This window comes from Mus caroli, chromosome 8, assembly GCF_900094665.2.
Source record: "Mus caroli chromosome 8, CAROLI_EIJ_v1.1, whole genome shotgun sequence".
NCBI classification, from domain to species: Eukaryota; Metazoa; Chordata; class Mammalia; order Rodentia; family Muridae; genus Mus; species Mus caroli.
Window position 1 is genome coordinate 112,056,423 of NC_034577.1, and position 23,024 is coordinate 112,079,446.

Consider the following 23,024-nt stretch of genomic DNA (forward strand, 5'->3'; position numbering starts at 1 on the left):
GCAGCATGGAAGTGTAAGCCGAATAAACCCTTTCCTCCCCAACTTGCTTCTTGGTCATGATGTTTGTGCAGGAATAGAAACCCTGACTAAGACAGCAGGTAAAGGTGCTTGCTGCCAGACTCTGGGGGATCTGAGTTCTATTCCCAGTACCCACGTGGTGGAAGGAGAGAAACGATTCCCTGTTAGCTGTCCTGTCCCTCCTGCAAGTACACCACATATCCAGCAATCAATCAGTCAATCAACGTGAAAATAGTTTAAGGCTCTTCCAGTTCCTGCTGCTCACAGGATGCCCTGGCTGCACCAGCACGAAGCCAGGATGCAAATGAACTCAGAGGCTGCTCTCCTCCAGTCATGTCCGCTTCCGGGCACCATGCAGGGGCTCTGCATATAGTGGTGCATGCTCTCCGGAAGGTGGACAGGGAGGCATCTGTGAGGAGGCAGAGGGATGGCAACCAACCTAGGCAACCGTGTCTCCTGCTCAGGCAGCAAGCCAAGGACGCCACAGCATCCCAGGATGGTTAAAAAGCCACTTTGTGGACAACTGTTATCAACGCTGTGGAAAGGTAGTTTCTCTGTCAGAAACGGCCCCACGCACTGTCCCAGACACTGCACGTCGGGGGATTGACAAGACAGCTGCATCCTCACTGTGGTTCTGACCTCCCTCTCTCCTCTGTGGGCTTCCTTAGAGGATCTCGCGAGGAAAAACCCTACAATGGAAACCCCATCCACCACGATGTCGGGGAGAGAGAGGAAGATGGAGAAAGATGGAGAGAGAGGGAGGGTCACCGTATTAATATGCCAAACACCTCATAAATATTTATGAAAATCCACAGGCAGGACCCCTTGCCTGCTTCCGCCCTCTGGTCAGCCTGCTCCAGTCTCTGCTTTGCTGCCTAAGCTTCTGCTTAAGGCGCCCACGTCTTCCTGTCTCTCCATTGAATCCTTCCCTTCACGAAGACAGTGATGAGCGCTGTTTATTATCCAGTCATGGAGCAGGGAGTGGACAGGCCTGTGGTGCGCAGGCGCGTTGATGAATACTGTCAGTCCTCCCAGTGGCCTCTCCCTAGTTTACAGTTGCAAACCCAAGGCTCAGGGCGGGTGATGGTGACGGAGGATGGTGAGGCTGGTTCCTTTTTTTTTTTTTTTCTTCGAGACAGGGTTTCTCTGTGTAGCCCTGGTTGTCCTGTAACTCACTCTGTAGACCAGGCTGGCCTAGAACTCTGAAATCCGCCTGCCTCTGCCTCCCAAGTGCTGGGATTAAAGGAGTGAGCCACCACTGCCGGGCTCCCGGGCTGGTTCCTCACGTGCTCACCTCTGGGCCTCACGGGTCACTCGGACTTCACCGTCCAAGTGTCAGTAGACTGTCTGTGTCATTAGGGGTCTGGGAAACAGCCGGGGTGGGAAGCTGAGACCCAATCCCTCGCCCCTGGATATGAGGACCCCTGCCAGCTGCATCGGGTTCCCTGGGAGGCCCAGACCTGCACAGCTAGTCTGCTGTGGAGCGGGTGCACCAGAGGCTTGTCTGTGCACCCCGCACAGCTGAGCCTGGACGGAGAAATCCCACCAGGTCGGCAGCTAGCTCAAAGGTAGGAGGTCAACAGTCTGTGCCTTTGGTCAAAGAGCCCTGACACCAGTGTGTGGAGAGAGGGCGCAGGAAGTTCACATCCACCATTGTATTCAAGACACCTACCTGCCCCACCCGGCTCCCATACGGATGTTCACTGTGGGATTCTGGCTTTCTTTGGAATGGACTGAGTTTGCATTCTGAGACCTTGGGGTGTCTTCAAATTCTGGTGGTGCCACTTGCTGACTGTGTTATCTTGAACTCGTCCCTCGATCAGTTTCTGGGTGGTCTGTTTCCTCATCTGTGAAGCGGGCTAATGGCACCTGTGTTATACTTTCTTGTTGCTGTGACCAAAGCCCGACAAAAACATTTAAGGAAGGAAGGATTTAATTGGCTTGCAGATCAAGGGTACAGTCCATCATGACGCTGTGGGCATGGTGTCAGGAGCATGAGGCGGCTAGTCAAGTGGCATTCCAGTCAGGAAGCAGAGAGATGATCGCTGGCGCTCAGCTCACTTCCTCCTTTTTTTTTTTTTTATTCAGTCCAGGATCCCAGCCTAGGGAATGGTGCCGCCCACAGTGGGAGTGACTGTTGCTCACTCAGTTAAATCTCTCTGGAAATGCCCCCACTTAGATCCCGTCAGGACCTGAGCCCAGTGGGGTGGAGTCCTGTTGGTCGGTCTTCCTTTCATGTATCTATGGCTGTGAGAAGAACTGGGAGATGTGATGTGCCCACCATTTTCCATGATGGCCTCAAACCCGAGTTTTACACGATAGTACTTAACTGACCTGAGACAGCACACAAACAGCCCCCAACGCCTGCAGGGTTTTTTTTTTTAACCACTTATGACACGTGCAGACTTCTGTGCCAATAACAGTCACAATCAAAACAGCTCATCACCACAGCAACAAACCTCAGCCCCATGCTACCTCTTCCTGCCTTGCTGAAACATTTGTTAATTTTTCTAGTATACAAAAGAGTTAATTTGTTATAACATTTCTATACATGGATGCCAGTCACCCTCAACCCTCTCTTATTCTTTCTTCTCCCCAAGTCTCCTTACCCTACAATATCTATCTGCCTGTCTGTTTGTCCACCTGTCCGTCCATCCGTTCGACCACTCACCCATCCATCTTAAACAATATACTACACGAGAGGAATTAAGCATTATTTGCTGTTCTTGCAAGACTGTCTACTTGTTCTGATGTGCGTGACCTGGGTGCAGTACTCAAGACAACCAGAAGAGGGCACCAGACCCTCCCACCGTCGGAGCTGGAGTTACAGGCTGCTGTAAGCCACCCTGGGGATGGTGGGAACAGCAGAGGTGGCAGTGTCCTTAACCACTGAGCCATCTCTCCAGGCCCAGGTGTTGGCCTTTCTTCCCCTCCCTTGCATCTCTCCTCTCCTCGCATGGCCCTTCTAATCCCATGTCCTGCACATTCAGATCTAGATTTTGTGTGTGTGAGAAAAAAAAATCATGTCTTCTTCCTGTGTCTGCTCACTCTGCTTAGCATGAGGATTTCCAGGGATGTCCATTTCCTATGCAACCTGTAACTCCCACAGCTGAGCCAACTCTCTGGGCCCATCTGGGGGACAGATTTCATCAACACCTTATTACTGAAACTCCATGCCATGTCCGGGCATGGCAGAAGCTGGGCACACACAGCACACAGGCTGCCTGAATGCTGGGTATAATTCACCCCATCTGAGCAGGAGGGGAGGCCACTGGCTCAGGGTCACCCATCCCCTGCCAGGACAAGCTGCTGGAGGAGGCATGCTCCTTTCAGTGGCGAGGCTCCATCCTGGATGCTTTCTGACCTCAGCCTGCTTTCTGTGGTTCAGAATTTAGAATCTAAATGTAGGTGTTTCTGTTGTCCCCATGATACTCTGGGTCATCTTAAGGTCTTTCTCCATCAGTCTGCTGCAGTCTGAGCCTCCCCAGAAACAGGATTCTGTGGGGCAGCCACAGCTGTGTGGCTGTGAGACTCTGGCCACATCCACAAGGCTGATAAAAGTGAGAGCCAGGGCTCGGTGGAGCCTGGAGCCTGGGATGCCCGATAACCAGTCCCGCTTTGATGTCCTCCAAGTTCAGAACTGGCCAGCCTCCTGGGCCGACGTTACGCGCTTGTTTATTTTTGTCCCGTGTAGGCTTTTTTGATTTCCTCTTCCCAAGCGGGACAGCCATTATTACTGCTGTCATTACCCCATTGGAAATGTTGCTAAACTCATGTCCCGCTCCATCCGATCCCCCTCCAGAGGGCCCAAGGAGGACCACCCACGGTGGTGGGCAGGCCAGCTCTGCATATCACGTTAGCCTGGGGAAGTTTGTAATTTCAACACACATACACACAACACGCGCCCACACACTCTCAGTACACACGTGCACAGCACCCCCCCCAATAACTCAGACTGACTCTTTGTAGCTTTGCCAACTGTCACCCCTCACAAAGCAGTCTGAGGATTTGCCTCAATGTCCCGGGACCCTGATGGCTACCAAGGAGGGCAGCTCATGGGCAGGTTTCACTGGAAGGTTTACAACCCTCTGCTGCAAATGTGTTAAGTCAGAGAAGATGCAGCTGAGCTGCTGCCTCTGTAAATACCCGCAAATGACACAGTAGGCACAGGGATGGGGTTGGGGAGACTGTCAGCCTGGTTGCCACTCTGTGATCTTCCTGTGCCCAGGAAGTGCCGGGAGCCCCCACTTATTACAGGGTCCTGGCGCAATCTATACAGAGGTTATACATTGTGTGTCTTTAGTGTTTATTCTCTGCTAGATACTGTGAGTAAAAATCCAGATGCACACATGCACATGCACATACACACACACACACACATGCACACACATAAATATGAGAATATACAAACATGCACACACGCATAAATATGAGAACACTTGTAAAGACACGCATACACACATAAATATGAGAACATTTGCACACATGCATGCATGTACACACATATGAGATCATTCGCACACACATATGCACTTGAGTGTGTATGTGTATATGTGTGCACACATATGGGAATACACACACTTAGGCACATTCTGCCTGGCATTAGCCTGCTCATCTTCAGCACCTTCCCTTTCTAGGACTTTGTGGACATATTCCAATAGCAGCTGAGGATAATAAGATCCAAGCGGCTTTTTTTTTTTTTTTACCCGACATCCTCCCTCTCTCCTTCTGGTCTCTTTCTCGAGACCAGAAGCGGAAAGCAATGTGGGAAGCGGAAAGCAATGCAGTCAGGAAAAGGAAAAAGCTGGAGCCACAGGATTTGGGTGGGGAAACCCAAACCATGCCACCAAGATGCTGCAGATCGAGGATCTCTGAGTCCCCCAAGAGATGAGTGAGCACCGGTGCGCCGCCTACTGGACGAAGCACCTCATAGCTCTCTCCGAACCTCACTGTTGTCATCTGTAAAATGGCTAACGGCATCACCGCCCTGCCGAGGACACGCACACTGACCTATAGATTATGGAGGTGTTTTCCGAGTCAATGTGCGTTAAGCGTTTAGGAGAGCAGCTGACGAGTGGCAAGCTCTAAGCGATCCTCAGTCCGCCTCATCATCACTGCAGTGCGCATGCTCAGGCTGCAGCCAGTGGAGGGAGTCCGAGAAGCTGGGGGACGAAGCTGCCATGAAGGACCTGTTGCGAGGCTGTGGCGTCTGGTGAGTGGACAGTGTAGCTTTTGAGCATGTATCAAGGATCTGCATTCTCCGTTTTGGAATATTTTCAGTGAAAATTCGTAACGATGCAGACAGTTTAAAGAGTTGCACAGGGAGGCTTGGGGACTTGCTGCTAAGTCTGAGGTCCTGAGTTCAAAACCAGGATCCAATCTCATCTTCCAATTTCCCTGTAAACTCCACAAGCATGCCATGACACATCCTTGTAACTAACTAACTAACTAACTAACTAATCAACTCATCACCGACTCACTAACTAGCTAAAATGAAAAGATCTGTGTAGAAGCTCTCAGGTACCCATCATTCATCACCTACCTGACCCTCATCCTCCCTTCTACCCATCAGTAGCAGTAATTCTGGGCTCACTCTCCTGAGTGAGCAGCAGAAACCAGAACCCCCAGCCTGCCTGTGTGTGGCATTCACTAGAGTCCACAGCTGATTTATAGGCTTTCTATTTTTAGATAAAGTATACATGGGGCCAAACTGGGTGTGTAGTGGCACATGACTGTAATATCAGCATTTGGGAAGCTGAGGCAGGAGAACCGACCCAAACTCAAGGCTAGCCTGGACTACACAGGAAGTACCAAGCCAGCCAGGACTTCATGGTGAGACCCTGTGCTGGAGATGACAACCGTCAAATGTCTGTGGGGTTGGGTCTGAAGTATTGGTTGGTTTTGACAACACGTTGCCTGTTTTACTCTTTTAGATTATTTGTGTGTGTGTTGCTGTTGTTGTAATGTCTGTGTGCATGTGCACAGGAAGGTCAGAGGTCAAATGCACGTGTCATCCTCTGGAGTCTACCATCCTTTTTAAAGACAGGCATCCCCCAGTCTGGAGAAGAGGCTTCTCCCTCCACCGCTCCGTTCCTGCATTACAAGTACATCTCACTATGTTGTCACCATGACAGGCTTTTTGTGTAGGCTCTGGGGATGGAATTCAGGTCCTCGAGGCAAGCCCTTTACCCAATAAGCCATCTCTCTGGCCACCATTATCTACAATAACTGTGAATGATCAGCTTATACACCATGGGTCCTTCCCTCATGGGGCTAGGAGAGAGGGCGAGGGATGGAGACCAGAACCGCTAGAGGATGGATGCCTGATAAAAGCATCATGACAGCTTGTTAGGGGCAGGGATATGTGTGTGATACTGACCTTGACAGTTCAGGTTGGGGCTGTTTCTATTGCCAGATAGCTGTCTCCTAGAGCCTCAGCATAGGTCCCCAGGCTGGCAGCACACTGTCTGACCTCAGAGCTCTTGGCTTGTCTGAAGACCACTGAATCCTGTTGTCTCTACTCCAAGCTATGTCCTCTTGGAGTTGCCCAGCAGTTTGGGGGGCTTAGGTTCTACATCCTGGCCATATGCTGCTTCCTGCTTCCTGTGATGGGGAGAATTCGGGAAGCTTCCACGGAGCATGTCCCCACTGAACCTGGCCTCTTGAGGGTGCTTATTCAAAGTTGTCTCTGCTTTTACTTGTTTTAAGATTTGGAAAGAGCTGCCACAGGACACAAAGCCAAGAGGTTTCCCTCCTCTCGACATGGCATCTCTGCCCTTCCCGGTCCCTGCAGAAATCCAAGGTGATGGGCTCGTGGGCCTGGTGCACACAGTCGTTCTTCGGTTACAGCGTGATTGCAGCGCCTGCTCAGTCCAGGGCTAAGAAATCGAAAGACATTCTTGAGCCTTCTCCAGGTCCCGAATCTGACACCACTGTTCCTTCCTGGGCTTTGGCAGAACCTCGGAGACTAGTGACCCAGCAGGGGTAAACAAGTTTAGGTAAACACTCCGCACGCTGATTCAGGCCCTAAATCCGTCAGCTAGCATTTTGCTTCACTCACCGCAATATTTTAATGTCATTAAGAATGTAACTTCTTAGGAAAACTAAGAGAGTCTGTTTTTAGCCCAGACATGCAATTAAGGGAATCGGTAACTCGATCCATCATCCCCTGAGCTCCAAGATGCTAAGGGATCTCGTGTGACCCTTTATAAAGGCATCCTTACAACCCATGCAGGGCTTCACTCAGCTCCGATCTGCAGGCAGCAGGAGGAGGGAGGAAAAAAACCAGAAAGAAGGTGTTATCTGAAAATGAGGGGAGGATGGTTCAATGGTCAGAAAGTGGGGGGGGGGGGAGTCTGTGCCCTGGAACTTGATCATTTGTGAAATGCCCCTGCCCCAACCCCAAGGAGGCCACAGAGCATGGTCTGGGGGAAAACAGAGGAAGGGTTTGAATTTTGCCTTTTTAGGGATTGTGACAGGAAATCTGCTCCGATGTCTTTGGTTTCTTTCCTCCGTGTAGGGAGCTTGGCCCTCACTCTTTATAGTGGGGCATCCTGTGCGTGCAGGAGAGTTAGGGTTAGCAGCCTCACTCCCTCCAGATGGCAGCTGGGCCCCTCTGAGAAAAGGGCAGAAATGTTTCTGAGGTAAACGTCACCTCTGAGTGAGGCTCACGGACGAGGCCATTCGTTTGGCACGCGTAGGGGAACTGAGGCCGGAGTGAGTGGTAGAGTTAGATCAGGAACACAGACCACAGGGGAGGGGATGCTATGGGACAGGGTGATCCGGGCTCCAGCAAGCAGAGCCCAGACCCTCTGCTCAGTTTCTGTGGAGTCTAGGCTGGGTTCTCAGCCAAGGTGAGTGCTTTTCCCAGTGCCCTAGTGGTTGTGGCCCTGCCTGGGATGTGTTGGGGGGGCATCAGCTTCAGTGACATGGGCCGGGCATCTCAGGGCCTTGACAGATGAGGTCTGCTGTCATGCTTGCGCATGTCAGAAACGCAGACCAATGGGCTTGTGGCTTTCCACAAATGACAGAGTTTAGCAAATAACAATTTTCTAGATAACCCTGCTTGGCTTGATGGCCTTAGTGAAGCAAGCCTATACTCTTTTGTTCTCATCTTAATTACTAATGTTAATTCTTAGCTTGCACATTATATATTACATAGTAAATATCTCTATCTTCTATCAATCAGCCAATTATCCATCTTGTATCTACCCATCTATACGTACATCCATATGTAAGTTGTGTGATAGCTTCGAAGGCTGAAGAGACAAGGGGTCTCAAGGGTTTCAAGAGGCCTGAGAGGTTAAGCTGGGGAACTGACAGGGTTGGGAGTCTCTGTCTTGATAAGATAACGGAGAAATTGGACTGTGAAGCTGGAGAGGCCGCAGAGTCAGAGCTGAGCTGCGGGGGTGGGGAGGGGGGCAAGAGAAGGTCAGCACTGGGCACAGGACAACTGATGGGCGTATGGATGAGCGGCAGGGACGTAAGTGTGAACAGTAGACAGGCAGGTGATGACTGGGGTAGGGTCCATCAGTAGTGGCCTGAGATGGACCGGGACCCCTGGGACAGTCAGGAGTCCTCTGCCTGTCGGTTCCTGACGTACATAGAGTGGTCTGATCATGGGTCTGTTGGGTCTTCAACATCTCAGAGCTAAGTGTCCACTTATTGGAGTCTGGGTGGGTGGAAGTTACATAATTTCCTTGGTCTGAAGTGTCTGATAGGTTTTCAAGTCTTGCTTCATCCTAATATGGTTCCAGTGACCATCGTGACCGGGGCAGCAAGAGAATGAAGAAAACCCATTAACACACATAAAAGCTGGAACTGGGCAGAAAGGAATCCCGGATGGAGAAATCGCAATATCCAGGAAGCTTCACATGTTGATTGTATAGAGTTGAACAGGGGAGGGGGGCAGGTTTACCATGTACAGCTGGCTGGAGGAGGCTGGTTTAGATAGTCTCAGTAGGCACAGTCTGTCGGGGGCAGTTTTCAGGCTATAGACATCCAGGGGGAGAAAGCTATGCTGGGCATTTTCTGTGCACTGTCTACAACCACACTTGGTCTCCAGAGGAGGGCTTTGCCATCCCTTTGAGCCTTATCCGGGGAAGGCTGTGCTGCTCCTATGAGATGAGGCATTGTCATCTTTGACATGGGAGTGCCGGTATCAATGGCACACACCCACTCAGGATATCAATCATGCATGGCTTCCTCCACTTCCCACAGAATCTGCTTTTCCTGATACGGTTTTAGAAATCATCTCTCTACCTTTTTCAGTCTCAATTCACCTGAGGAAACTTGTAAGGTCGATCCCTTTCTACTCCCAAAATGAGCCATTTATCAATCTGTGATGTGAGGCAGATGATGGGGTTCCCCTGCCTATCTAGGTACAGAGTCATCCTCCATCTTCAAAATAGGGGGGAAGCTGCTTGTAAAATGGAGCACAAGACTGAAAACCTGTTACCTTGCCCAGTGTGGAGTGAGTTAGAGGAGCTACAGCCTCTCTGTAGTGGTGATGGTGACTGGCAGTGTTGTTACCAGCAGTAACAGAAGTGTTGATGGTGATGGTTTTGGTGGCTGATAGTGGTGTTGGCCATGTTGGCTTTGATGGTGGCCATGTTGGTTTTGATGGTGGCCATGTTGGCTTTGGTGGTGGCCATGTTGGTTTTGATGGTGGCCATGTTGGCTTTGATGGTGGCCATGTTGGCTTTGATGGCGGCCATGTTAGTTTTGATAGCAGCCATGTTGGCTTTGATGGTGGCCATGTTGGCTTTGATGGTAATGGTATTTTCCCCTTACTTTTCATGTTGTTGTGGTAAAACACTTGGACTAAAATCATCTTGGGAAGGAAGGATTTATTGCATCTTATACTTCCAGGGCCCACAATCCATCATTGTGGGAAGTCAAAGCAGGAACTCAAGGCAGAAGCTTGGAGCAGAAACCATCAGGAAATACTGCTTCCTGGTTCCTGCTCAGGTTTACATTCAGGTACCGTTCCTATACAGCTCAGACTCAGCTGCCTAGGGATGGAATAGCTCACAGTGGGCTAGACCCTCCCATATCAATTTGTAATCAGGAAAATGACCCACGGACCTGCCCATAGGCCACCCTGATGGAGGAGATTCCTCAGGTGAACTTCCTGCTTCCCAGGTGTGTCAAGTTGACAGCATGATTAGATATCACGATATTGTTGGTTTTGTTGTTGATGATGTTATTAATGATGGTGGTGTTGGAGCTGGTGTGTTGATATTGATATTAATTATGTTGGCATCATATTCACGGTGAGGGTGTACTGGGTGGTAATGATGTTACTGGTGTTGATAGCAGTGTTGGCATTGATGGTTATCACAGAAGTGGGTGAGGGGAAAGAATGGGAGCCTGATACCAATGGCTGGCTGAAACTCCCAGGACCCAGTGTAATGCTGAGCCTCTGGCAGGAGCCCAGTGAGTGCTGGATGTGAGGGTGACACTTGGATCTTACCCTCTGGGTCATCTGTAGGAGGGTGGGAGGGAGGGAGGAAGGGAGAGAGAGACAGAGACAGAGACAGAGAGAGACAGAGAGACAGAGAGAGACAGAGACAGAGAGAGACAGAGAGACAGAGAGAGAGACAGACACACAGAGGCAGAGAGAGAGAGGGAAGAAGAGACAGACAGATGGACACAGAGAGATTATTGTGTAGATTATGCAAACACAGGAAAATGAATGTCATCTTCACTCCACCCACCCATCCCTCCTACCCATCATACACACATCCATCCACCCACTCATTCATCCATCCATCTATCTATCCCTCCCTCCATCCATCCACCCCTCCCTATCTCTCTCCACTCATTCATCCATCCATCTATCTATCCCTCCCTCCATCCATCCACCCCTCCCTATCTCTCTCCATCCATCCATCATCCATCCATCCATCCACCCATCTGTCCATCCATCCATCCACCCATGCATCCATCCAACTACTCATCTATTTGTCCACCAATCCATCCATCCATCCATCCATCCATCCATCCATCCATCCATCCATTCACCTACCCACCCACTCCTCCCTCCCTCAATTCGTCCATTATCTATCCATCATCCATCCATTCATCCCTCCCTTCCTCCCTCCCTCCATTCCCCTGTAGAATGTCTGTCCTCTTGGGTTCTGCACCATCTTGAGAGCTTTGCTGGTTGTCTAGTCTGCTCCTGAAATGCTCTGGGATGGGAAGCAGCAGTCCGACTGGTCCACTGAGGCTCAGCAAGGTTCTGCCCTTGCTTTACCCTGACCCTTGGTCTGACTTGAGCATTTCTGAGCTCTGGAAGAAAGGCTTGTTGCATGGGTGTGGCTAGGACACAGGATGGGCCCCGTTGGCTCCTTGTGAGGCTGCAGCTTCTTCTTGATGACTGGTGTGTTTGGAACAGCTGCTCATCTTTCACATGGGAGCCTGGCGTGTGTGGCTAGGGCACAGGCTTCTTCCCAGTGCTGAGCCTTCAGGGGCTGGCACTCCTGTGGATCAGCACATTTCCAGGGTCTGAGCAGGAGGCTGAGATGGTGATTGACAAGGAGGATGTAGTATGGCAGCAACCCACTCCTGAGAAACTGAGATGCTGGCTCTGGTCACCTCTTCACCTCCAGCAGTACCAGGAACAGAAACCAGTGCCTTGCGCATGCTCAGTAAATGCTCTGCCACTGGGCCAGATCCCCAACCTCTTCTTCCCTTTAATTCTGAGACAGGGTCTCACTAAGTTGCCTAGGCTGGGTTAGAACTTTAAATCTTCTAGCCTTATCCTCTCAGCTAGGGGGGATGACAGACCTGTGCCTCCAAGCTGGCCTCTGGCTTCACATCTCCAGGAGGCCTATAGTGACAGCCCAGCCTGGAGGCGTCATGAAGGGGTTGCTAGCCAGGTGGACACTTGTCAGATTCCCTCTGGTCTCCCTTTCATGTTTCTTCTGGTCTCTTCTTCCCTGCCCCGCTGCCACCATCAATCTTACAGTGGAAGATGCTGAGCCCCACCCCTACCCCCACCCCCACCCCCACAGGAAGTGCGCTCTCCTCATTTATCACTGGGGACTGATTCTGGAAGAATGAATGGTTTGTGACAACAGAAACACCACACCGGGGCTTCAGGGACAGGCAACAAATTTCTACCTGACCTCAGACATCCCCTGTGCTAGAGGGCCAGACTGGAAATATTTGGAGCACGTACTACTGTCTGCGCCCACCTGGCAGACTCTCCCACGGTGCAGCCAGCAGCCAGCTTTGTGCCATGTCCCTTAAAGTGGTTTTGGCATCCTTAGCAAGTCCAAAGGCTTCTGTAGCTGGGCCGGGGGTTGAGGGATTTCTAGCACAGAGCCTGTACCTTTCGGGGCTAAGAATGGTCCTTGACTCTAATCTGCTGGCTTCAGTTTACCCTGGCTGCATTCCGCTCCAGCCTCCAGCCGCTGTGCTGTCAGTAGCTCACCCTCACGCACCCTGCCATGCTTTTGTGAGGAGCAGATGACCCTTCTTAGCCTCTGAATTCTTCTGACCTCCAAACATTGTCCAAGCATGCAGGAGAGTTATGTGGTGAGAAATGAAATCAGCATTAAGATGCTGGGCTTCCCCCTTCCTCCCACTTCCTTCCTCCCTTCCCCTCTCTCCTCTCTGTCCATCCCCCTGCCTTCCACTTCCTCTCCTCCCCCTCCCTTTCTCTCTTCCTCCCCTCCCTCCCCTTCCCCCTCCCCTCTCCCTTCCCCCTCCTTTCCCCTCTTCTCCCCATCTTTCTTTCCTTTTTTTTCCCCCAAGATAGGGTCTCTCTGTGTAGCCCTGGCTGTCCTGGAACTCACTCTGTAGACCCGGCTGGCCTCGAACTCAGAAATCTGCCTGCCTCTGCCTCCCAAGTGCTGGGATTAAAGGTATGCACCACCTATGCCTGGCTGCCCCCTCCCCATCTTTCATACTGTTGGTCTTCCTTTCTCTCTTTTCCCTTCTTAGCTTTATTCTTTCATTTTTCCCTCTCTCCCTCCTCTTCCTCTCCCCTCCTTCCCTCTCTCCTCTCTACCTCCCACTCCTCCCTTCCATCTTTCATACCATTGATTTTCCTCCCTCTCTCTTTTCCATTCTTAGCTTCATCCTTTCATCTTTCCCTCCTCCTCCCCCTCCTTCTCCCTCTCCCTCCCCTTCCTCCTCTGTCCCTCTTCCCATCTTTCCAGTCATATTACTCTTCTCAGTGATATTGTTTGCAAAAAGCTCTTAGACTCACAGAAAGCTTGAGTGACAGATGACCCCCACAACCACCCAGTCTCCCCTGTTCTGTCAGCTGAGAACCATGCTGTCATGCTGGTGTGATGAGATCAGGCTTTCATTTCCCAACCATTGTCCCACCCATCCATGACACCAGCATGACTCCTTGGGCTCTTGGTCATGGGATTTTAGAGTCCCCACCTTGGCACTTGAGAGATGCTCTCCAGCTTTTGGCAGCAGGCCCCCAGTGGGGAACCTCTGCTCCTGCTTAATGAGGTCCAGGCTATTTTCTGGTGAGTTTCCTTGGAAACAGAGAAGTCACACCCACATCACAGGTACCTGCTGGAGTTTGACCCTCAATCAGGCTGAGGATAACCAACCCCCAGTGTCCCGGGTTTTCAGTTTCCTGTTGCCCAAGTTGACCATGGAGTCTTCCTCATTCCAAAGCTGCTTGGGGGCTGACATAATCCTGACAGTAATGAGAGCCATCATGGGAAAAACCCTGGGCCTCTCTGTGAGGAACTTTTTTTTTTAATGTTAAGTTGATTGAAGTTGCAAGATGTAGAGTTACCATGGGTGGCACCATCCCCTGGGCTGGGAATGCAGGCTGAACAAAAATGAAAATATGAGTTGAGTGCCAGCATCCATCTCTCTCAGCTTCCTGACTGTGGGTGCCATGTGACCAGCTGTCTCACGATCCTGCCACAGTGCCTTTAATGAACTTCCCCCTCCCTCTACCCTCCTCCTCTCCCTCCCTCCTATCCTCTCTTCTCTCTCCCCCTCCTCAAACTGCAAGTCGAAACACTTCCCTCCTCCAAAAGCTACTTCTGTCAAGTCGCATAAGCTTATAAATTAACTAACAGAGATGGTTACAATGGGACCTTAGAAGGCTCTCTGTCCTTTCTGACATGGCAGGCCTGTCAGATGTATTCACATACATGCTTATGCACTCATAGAGCTATACAGCACATGTACACACACTCACATACGGGCACACATACACACACTCATAGACATGCATACACACACAGTCATAGATACACACACACACACACACACACACACACACACACACACATACACACACACCTTATTTTCTTTCTTCTTTAGTCCCAGTTTTTAGCCAGAGCTGTCACCTCAGGCTGCTGTCCACCCACTGGGGCCACAGGCTCTCCTGATAATGAAGGGACACACACATTCATGGCTGCAAATCTTTCCTTCTTTTTTTTTTTATTGGCCCAGCAGGAGATAAGTCAGGACAGCAGAGGAGACTGGACTGCCTTGGGAAAGAGCGCCTTCCCAACTTCACAGGATCACAGGATTCCCTCCCTTGTGGGAGAGTGGATTGCTAGGAAGCCCAAGACCACGCAGGGCTCTTCGCTGTCTCTGCGCGGAATCAGATACCTTCTGGAAGCTTCTCTGTGCACAGGAGTTCATGACACTGTGGATCATCTGCAAGATGCCTGGGCTTGCAGGAGAGGGGTGGGGCAGGCAGATCTGCAGTTTCCCCAAGGAAGCCAACCTTGCTGGAAGTCACACAGACTTTACCCAAGGCTCCACAGAGCTCAGTGCAGGGACACCACAGCTGGAGAGAGCTCAGAGCTAGCTCAGGGGCTGGCATTCATGGCATTCTGGCTCTGTGGCTGGCTCTGAGCTAAGAATGTGGGGTGCTTTCTCCTCACCACATTTCCATTTACAGGTAAGGAAACTGCGGTACACAAACCCAACCACTTCTTTGAGACCCTGTGTCCGGGGGCTGTCAGCCTATAGAATGTGCTTCTTGAAAAGAAAATCATATTACATTCGTTAAAGTGTGTGTGGCTTGTTTTACGTGTATGTGTGTGTGTGTGTGTGTGTACATGTGCCAAGGTGTGTGTGTGTGCGTGCGTGTGCATATGCTTTGGTGTGTTTGTGTGTGTAGCTTGTTGTATGTATCATGGTGTGTGTGTGCTTTGTTGTGTGTGTATATGTGCCTTGTTGTGTGTGTATGTATGTACTAGTGTGTGTGTGTGTGTGTGTGTGTGTGTGTGTGTGTGTATGTAGCTTCTGAGAGTCACCTCTGTCATTTCACCATGTGGGTCCCAGGGATCAAAGCCATCATTGGACTTGATGGTAAGTGCCTTCCGCACTGAGCCCTGCTGCTGGTCTTCATGGTTCCCTGATCCATTGCTCCCTCCTGGGGACACATCTGGCTTGAGTGAAGCCCCACAGCCTCTGTTGGGCACCTGTATATTTTTCCTGGGATTTGAAGCATTTAGAGAGAGCACTGTTACTAAAGGGGCGCCTTCCATATCCCACATTCCTCAGAGGGGAGAGGGATAATTGTCATGGTTACTCAATAAGGTAGCTGCAGGTGTGACCTCTGACATCCAGAAGAAACCCACCTGTTTCTGTTGCCATCAAAATGTTTCTAGATTATTCTTCCAGATCCTTCTGCTCTGTGTGGTGCACAGAGAGGAATTCAAACTGTGTGTGTGTGTGTGTGTGTATGTGTGTGTGTGAATCAAGAAACATACACACCTATATAACTTCCCCACTCCTGGCCCCCACATCAGGGTGGGACCAGGACCCTGGAAGCCCTAGGCCTCTCCCCTACTTCCCTAACCTAAGAGCTGAGGTTTTCCTAGCTATTGAGGGCCCACTGGGGAGTGGGCCTTGTGAATGGGGTTACATGGTCTAAAGCAGGGTTTCTCAGCCTCTGGGTCATGACCCCTCTGGGCAGGGAGAGGTGAATAACCCTTTCTCGGGAGTCACATATCAGATATCCCGCACACCAGATATTTGCAATACGATTTATAGCGGTAGCAAAATTACAGTTATGAGGTAGCAACAAAATAATTGTATGGTTGGGGGTCACTGCAGCGTGAGGAACTTATTAAAGGGTCGCAGCATTGGGGAGGCTGGGAACGGCTGGTCTACAGTGTAAGAGGCACCATTCAGTGCCCAGGATCGTCTTCCCTGCTACACCTAGTCCTCCATGAGATTGCCAGACTGTGCCTTGTGTCCTGAGGGCATTTGGAGGCATTTCTTACCTAGGGTCACATGACTCGGTGTGTTGTACATCCTTGGGTGCATCATGTTGGCCATCTTCCTGTCGTTCATGTCCCTGGACGGGTGGGGGACTCCTTGGTTACCCAGCAGCCATCAGGGCTTCAACCAGATTCAGTCAAACCTAAGGAAGTCTGCACTCCCACGAGTACCTGAGTATCCTGGCTGAGTGCTCATTTTAACCCTGCTGTTAAAGCACTCCTCTTTCACCTTCCTCATCTGGAGGGTGCTTTTTCTTCTTCTTCTTCTTCTTCTTCTTGATCACTCTCGTTCTGGGCCCACATGGCACATGCAAAGCCAGAGGCTGCACACTGGTGATGCTGTTGGCCTAGGAGAGCTGAACCCTTACCTGGACATCTTTGGGCATGTCTTAAGGGCTCAGAAACTGCCTCCTCTTTGATTCAGTCCGATACTGCATCAGGCGAGCATTGAGGTTGAGTCCAGAGTGATTGTGATGAGCCTAGTTTGTGTGGGAGGCAGTCTCCCTAAAGGAGCTAGCCTGGGCATCCTTGGATGTTTGCTTTTAGAGAGGCTCTGGAATGGCTGTCCTAACTGTCCTAGGATCTGTATTGGCTGAGCCTCTCTAGGTCAGCCCAGGACTGCTGAGAGAGAGTGGACTCTTAGGCGAGACTTGTGGCTGGTGGCTGCTACTTGCCTGCCCAGGATTTGATGAGAAGCCGACCCTTCACGTGAGCCCTGCCAGCTGAGTCCATTAAGAACAGAATGTAGCTTGCTGAGGCCCAGCCCTCTCCCTGGGTGGCCTGGGAATCGTGGTGTGCAGACCCTCCCCCAGGCCACCCACATCTGGGGGTAGGTGGGGTGGGGGGACGCGACAGATTCAGCTGCCTGAGGTTGGGGTGCTTGTCACAGTGGCTCTGAGGTGGAAGTGGGGTGCCCACCCTTCACTCCTGAACCCTCTGCTGCTGCAGCAGAAAGGTTACCCCCTATTCATCTGCATTCACGACAGCAGGGGGAAATGTCTCTGGCCAACCCAGTGTTTCTTTAAGACCACGCACGCCACTATTCCAGCTTGCTGAAAGATGAGGGCTCTCCTTCTACCAGAGGTCCCAAGAACTCATATTCTTAGACCTGGAGAGTGGACAGGGGTTTGCCTGGTTGGACATGAGATGTGGGCAGAGTGTGTGAAGGTCCAGGACTTCCGAAGGGTACATTCTGTGGGGACCGAGGGCAGCTGGAGGCTGGTCTGTGCATTTGGTCCTGGGACATCACGGACACCAACAGAGTGAGGCTGCCATTCGCCTGTTCTTGCTAATTGCTTCTCGGTGTCAGGACAGCACCTTAACCGCACTGACTTTTGTTAGTTTAACTTTAATTGAGCTGTTGAAGAAAAACATGCTACCTCTTGTTCTGTGCATGCCTATGTGGTACAGCGTGTGTCTTTGGGAACGTGTGCTCATGCTATGAGGGCTAGAAGCTGTTCCTCGGGCACCATCCACTAGCTCCAATGGTCTCAAGCTCACCAATTAGGCTCAGTTGGGCAAGGAGCCCCAGAGAGTGTTAAAAGCCTGCCCCACCCTACCTGGCTTTACATGTGGAGTCTAGGGCTCCAGTTCATTGGTCATTGCTTATTGATTGAAGTTCTCTCTGGCCCACGGATGTCCCTGACCATCTTCTGTCTCCTGTCAGACACAGATTACAATCAGGAGCCTGGGCCAGGCGTCCAGACACCCGTGTTGCCACCTCTGCAGCCTGGCTCCTTTCCCTCCTTGTGTTTATCCACTCCTCTGACCATCTGGGTTGCCTCATGCTTCCCCTATACACACACTGACACACACACACACACGTGCACACATACACACAAGCACACATGCACACATGTGCACACACACAGACACACACAGGCATATATGCGTGCATGTTCACACAATTTATACATGCACATTTACCAACACACCCACTTAATTAAATGTCACCTAAGCAATATCTCCTGTGCTTCTATGAGTCTAGGGAAAACAAAAGGTCCAAATACCATGTTTATATGGGCTGATGGGATCTGTAGCCTACGCTCTGGTGTTGCAACATACATGTACTCATATGCATACAATTTACACACATGAATGCACACACACACACACCAATCTACATATTTACACACTTGAAAGCACACATGTGCATGCATGCACCCACAATTTGTACACACATACACACCACCCACACATACATATCTGTTTGCAGAAGGTACAAGCAACACCAGAGTGCAGGCCACAGGTTCCATCGTATATGGACCCTCTGTTTGCTCTCGAGCACAGGAAATATGGCTTAAGTGGCATCCAAATTAAATATTTGCAGTCAGATCTGGTGGTATAGGCCTGCTGTCCTGGCTATCTGGAAGGCTGAGGCAGGAAGATGGCAAGTTCAAGGCCAGCCTCGGCAATTCAGTGAAAGCAGGTTTTGAAATAGAAAGCAAAGAGGGAGCCAGGGATGTGGCTCAGAGGCAGAGTCCTGGCCTGGTTGAGCCCTCGGGGCCCAGGAGAAAACCACCATTCATCCATGCTGCAGAAAAGAAAGGGGTGTGTGGGTGTGTGGGTGACACCAGAGGGATGTTGGGGTGACACAGAAGGAAGGGGGGCTCTTGGCTTCTTTCTGAATAACAGTAAACTCAATTTTCACAGAGCCAGAAATATCTCAGTTAACTTTAAAATGGAGATCTTTTAATGATACTCGGGGGCTGGAAAGATGGCTCAGCAGTTAAGAGCACTGGCCACTCCTGCAGAGGACACGGGTTCAATTCCCAGCACCAGCACGGTGGCTCACAACCATCTGAACTCGAGCTCCAGTTCTGACCTCCATGGGAACCAGACATGCGTGTGGTTTACAGACACACACGCAGAAAAACATCCATACACATCAAATTCAATAATCTCTAAGAGGTCCCTGCCTATTTGCACACACAGACAGTTTATTCCACTTGGACAAGAGACTTCCAAGTGTGTCCCAATGTGGAGCTTGGGAGCTACTACAGAGGCACACCCGCTGGACAGAGCCTCCCAACACAGTCAACCATTCTGTATTGTGTCTCCATGTCTGTGCTTCAGAGAGAAACAGACATAGGGATTTAAAATGCATTTCTGAACTGAAAGTCACCGCAACACCGGATGAACTGCACCAACCCTCTGCATCTTCGGTTCCTCTGAGGACGCCCAGAAAAGGCTGGAAAGCCCTGAGGATGCTGCCCCCTCCAGCTCCCACAAATCCTGGCATTCCTTTGTTTAAAACAAAGCAAAACAAACTGTGGTTTTTCTCAAAATGACAAACCAACACGCAGAATCTGAGACTCCTCAAACAGGACCCAGCCATAAACCTTCCTCACCCAACGAGCAGATTTTATGGAGACCCCAGTAAAACCCTTGACAGCCATAAATAAATCCCAGCCTGTCCTTGCCCACAGCTGTGCCTTGGGACTCGAACCCCTGGAAGCGGGGAGTGGGGGTGGGGCAGAGAACAGCACAGTGCTATCCAGAGAAAGTGCTTTTGGAAGGAACCAGTGGACAGAAGCTGAGGGTGGAAGTGGGGGCCCACGCAGGTTCCCACGGGTCCACACCACAGGGGAATTTAGAATAAGAATCGTGCAGCTGGCAGGTGACAGTCAGGAACAGAACATTGTAGTCTGAGGATGACCCCAGCTCTGCCACACATGCTGGCCATGATAAGAGCGCCACCTCGCCCAGCCAAAAGTCACATCCTCTGTCAATGTACGCCGTGACTTCTCCCACCCAGTTCTCTCGGGGGATGATCATGGAGACAAGATGAAAAATGAGAAAGAAGGGTCAGAAAGCTGGTTCTCTGTGTGAGGGGGGCTTGCAGCCAAGTCCAGCAGCCTCAATGGCATCTCTAGGATCCTCATGATGGAGGGCCAGATCTGACTTAGGAGAATTATTCTCTGACCTGTGTGGCATGGTCCAGGAGTGTCCCTGCCCCTGCTCGTAAATAAATAAATAAATGTGAGGAAACGCTCCATAGGTTATTTAAGCAGGAGGGCAAGCGATAACTGTGGACAGGAGTGGACACCACCGTTCTCCTTCATGGTCGTTCGTCCACCTCCGTCCTCTCTGAGTATCCCGGAGTCATGTGCCCCAGGACACGTGAGGGGCACACCGAGCACCCCTCCTGTGCCTGCCGGGAGCAGCTTCCTCTGCAGGCGGCTCTGATGTCCCTCCCTACTTCCAGATATTTCACAGCGACCAATAATGCATCAAGTGGAGCAGATCCCCGGCACAGGAGGGCATGGAATACAGAGGAATTAAAAACCCTATTGCGCACACACACACACACACACACACACACACACACACGTCTCTCTCACACACACATACCATACCACTCTCTCTCTCACACACACATTGCACATGCACACACACAATTCTCTCTCTCACACATACATACCATACCACTCTCTCTCAAACACACACATTGCACACACACACACAATTCTCTCTCTCACACACACATATCATACCACTCTCTCTCACATACACATACTTTCTCTCTGTCTCTGTCTCTCTGTCTGTCTGTCTCTCTCTTTCTCTCTCTCTCACACACACACACTCACACACAGACACACCTCTCTCTCACACACACACTCACACAGACTCTCTTTCACACACACACACACGTTTAGAATAATTAAATTCTTAAGTTAAGAGTTGGGCCTGGACCATGGCTTGTTCTGTTTGACGTGACTCTGAGCGAGTCACTCCCTTTTATAGCTCCCCAGAAATGCTGTTCTGTGCCTGCAGAGTGGTTTATCTGAGTCACCTCCTCTCCACCTTTCCTGGGTCTGAGGGACTCCAGGCCCCTGGAGAGGTTCATGCTTTGGGTCTTAGCGTGAAGACTCATGTCTAACCATGTAATTGCCAGGGAGTCAAGCCCACAGATGTAGAGCCCACGGCACTGCCAGCTGCCTGACCGCCACCCCACCCAGCAGGATGCTCCAGTCCTATGCTTGGCAGGCAGCCTGCTGTGCAGTCGCTGGCACCGGCCCTGTAGGACACCAGTCTCCACATCACCCCTAGGCTCCAGGCGGTCAGATCTGGAGGAAACAGGAGGAATGGTGAGCACAAATTCAGTGACAATTATCTTGTCACTGCCCGAGCCACAGACTCATGAGTGTCCCCGTTTATGGAGCAGAGCTGGCTGTGGGGAGAATTCCAAGGAACCTGCTGGGCACAGGCCACAGATAAGTCTGTCGAGTGCCCAGCACAAGCCAAATGGAAACACCCGAGGCTCTGTCCACTGAGCTCTGCTCTGGGCTCCCTTTCCCGTTGAAGAAGGAAGAGAGATAGGGATGAGGAGGAGGGAGGGGGTGAGACCGTCTCGGTACCCAGATGGCCTTAGCCACCCTCACTCTGCCATGTTTTAAAACAGTCTACAAACATTAGTTGAAAACTTGTCACGTGCTCAGGAGTATAAACGTCCGGGCAAACAGTCAGGACGAAGGACACTTAACCCTTGAAGCTTACAGCCTGACTGGGGCTGAGGGATGGAAACTAAGACAATAATCAATCTAGTAGCCTAGCACCCAGGAGGTAGAGGCAGGAGGAACAAGAGGAGTTCAAGGTCATCCTTGTACACTTGGTAAATTTTAGGTCAGTCTGGGCTATAGGAGACCCTGCCTCAGAGAACAAAAAGAGGGACTCTGGCTGTCGCGTGGGTGAGCCAAGCAGGAGTCGTAAAGGCTCTCTGATCCCTGACAGTGACCAGGACACCCTGGGTCCCATTTCTGCCCCTCATCCTGGGGGCTGCACCTGCCTGCTGCAACAAACCTTGGTTGACAGTTTTTCACAGGCTCCTCAGCTGTGGGGCCCCAAAGGAGGAAAGGAACACGCCACGTACAAACAGCACCCCCAATTATAAAGCACTCGTGGCGAATCTCACTCACACTGACTGCTATTGCTGACTGATCATTGAATGCTAGTCAAGATTTTGATAGCAGGGATGGAAATGTGGGGAGATCTGGGGGAAGCTGGAGGGGAGGAATGCGAGGAGCTAGACTTGATCAGAACCCATGGTACACGTGTATAAGATCCTCAAAAAGTCAATAAAAGTATTTCCGTCATATTGAATCGTTCCCTCCATAGAGTTCAGGTGCAAGGTGCCAGAATCTCCCAGAACCTTCTAGAAGCCAATGGGCCGGGTATTTGCACCTTCGGGGAGCCGGACAGTGTTTGTTCTTACCAAGATAGCCTTGCAATCGGGAAAGATCCTAAATGTTGAGGGATTATCTTTCCAGAGTGAGGCAAAAAACTTTGGACAATGACATTGGCCGTGGTTGCAGGCTCTGTGACTGTAGGTGGTGCCACTGGGTGGCACACAGGACCCTGGCCAGCATGGGAAATCTCACGCTGCGCGTATTTGCAACCACGAGTTTTAAAATTTGTGCTATAACACACTAAAACCAGACCAAACTTCACACTTCAAATGAATGGTTAATATCTCATTTTATATCTTACAAGGTTTCCTTTTTGTAAAGGTGTGTGTGTGTGTGAGACTGTGGAGACAGCCTTATGTACTTTCTGTATGGACCATCCTCTGTCCTTATACTTCAGGCATCTTCTTTCTTTTTCTTGAGGCTGGCCTGTGACTTATCAGGTGGGCTAGGCTGGCTGGTTAGCAAGGCCCATCTTATACAAGATGATGCTGTTTCTGCCTCCCCAGTGCTTGGATCAAAGGTAGGCAGCACACACAGTCTCTCTCTCTCTCTCTCTCTCTCTCTCTCTCTCTCTCTCTCTCTCTCTCTC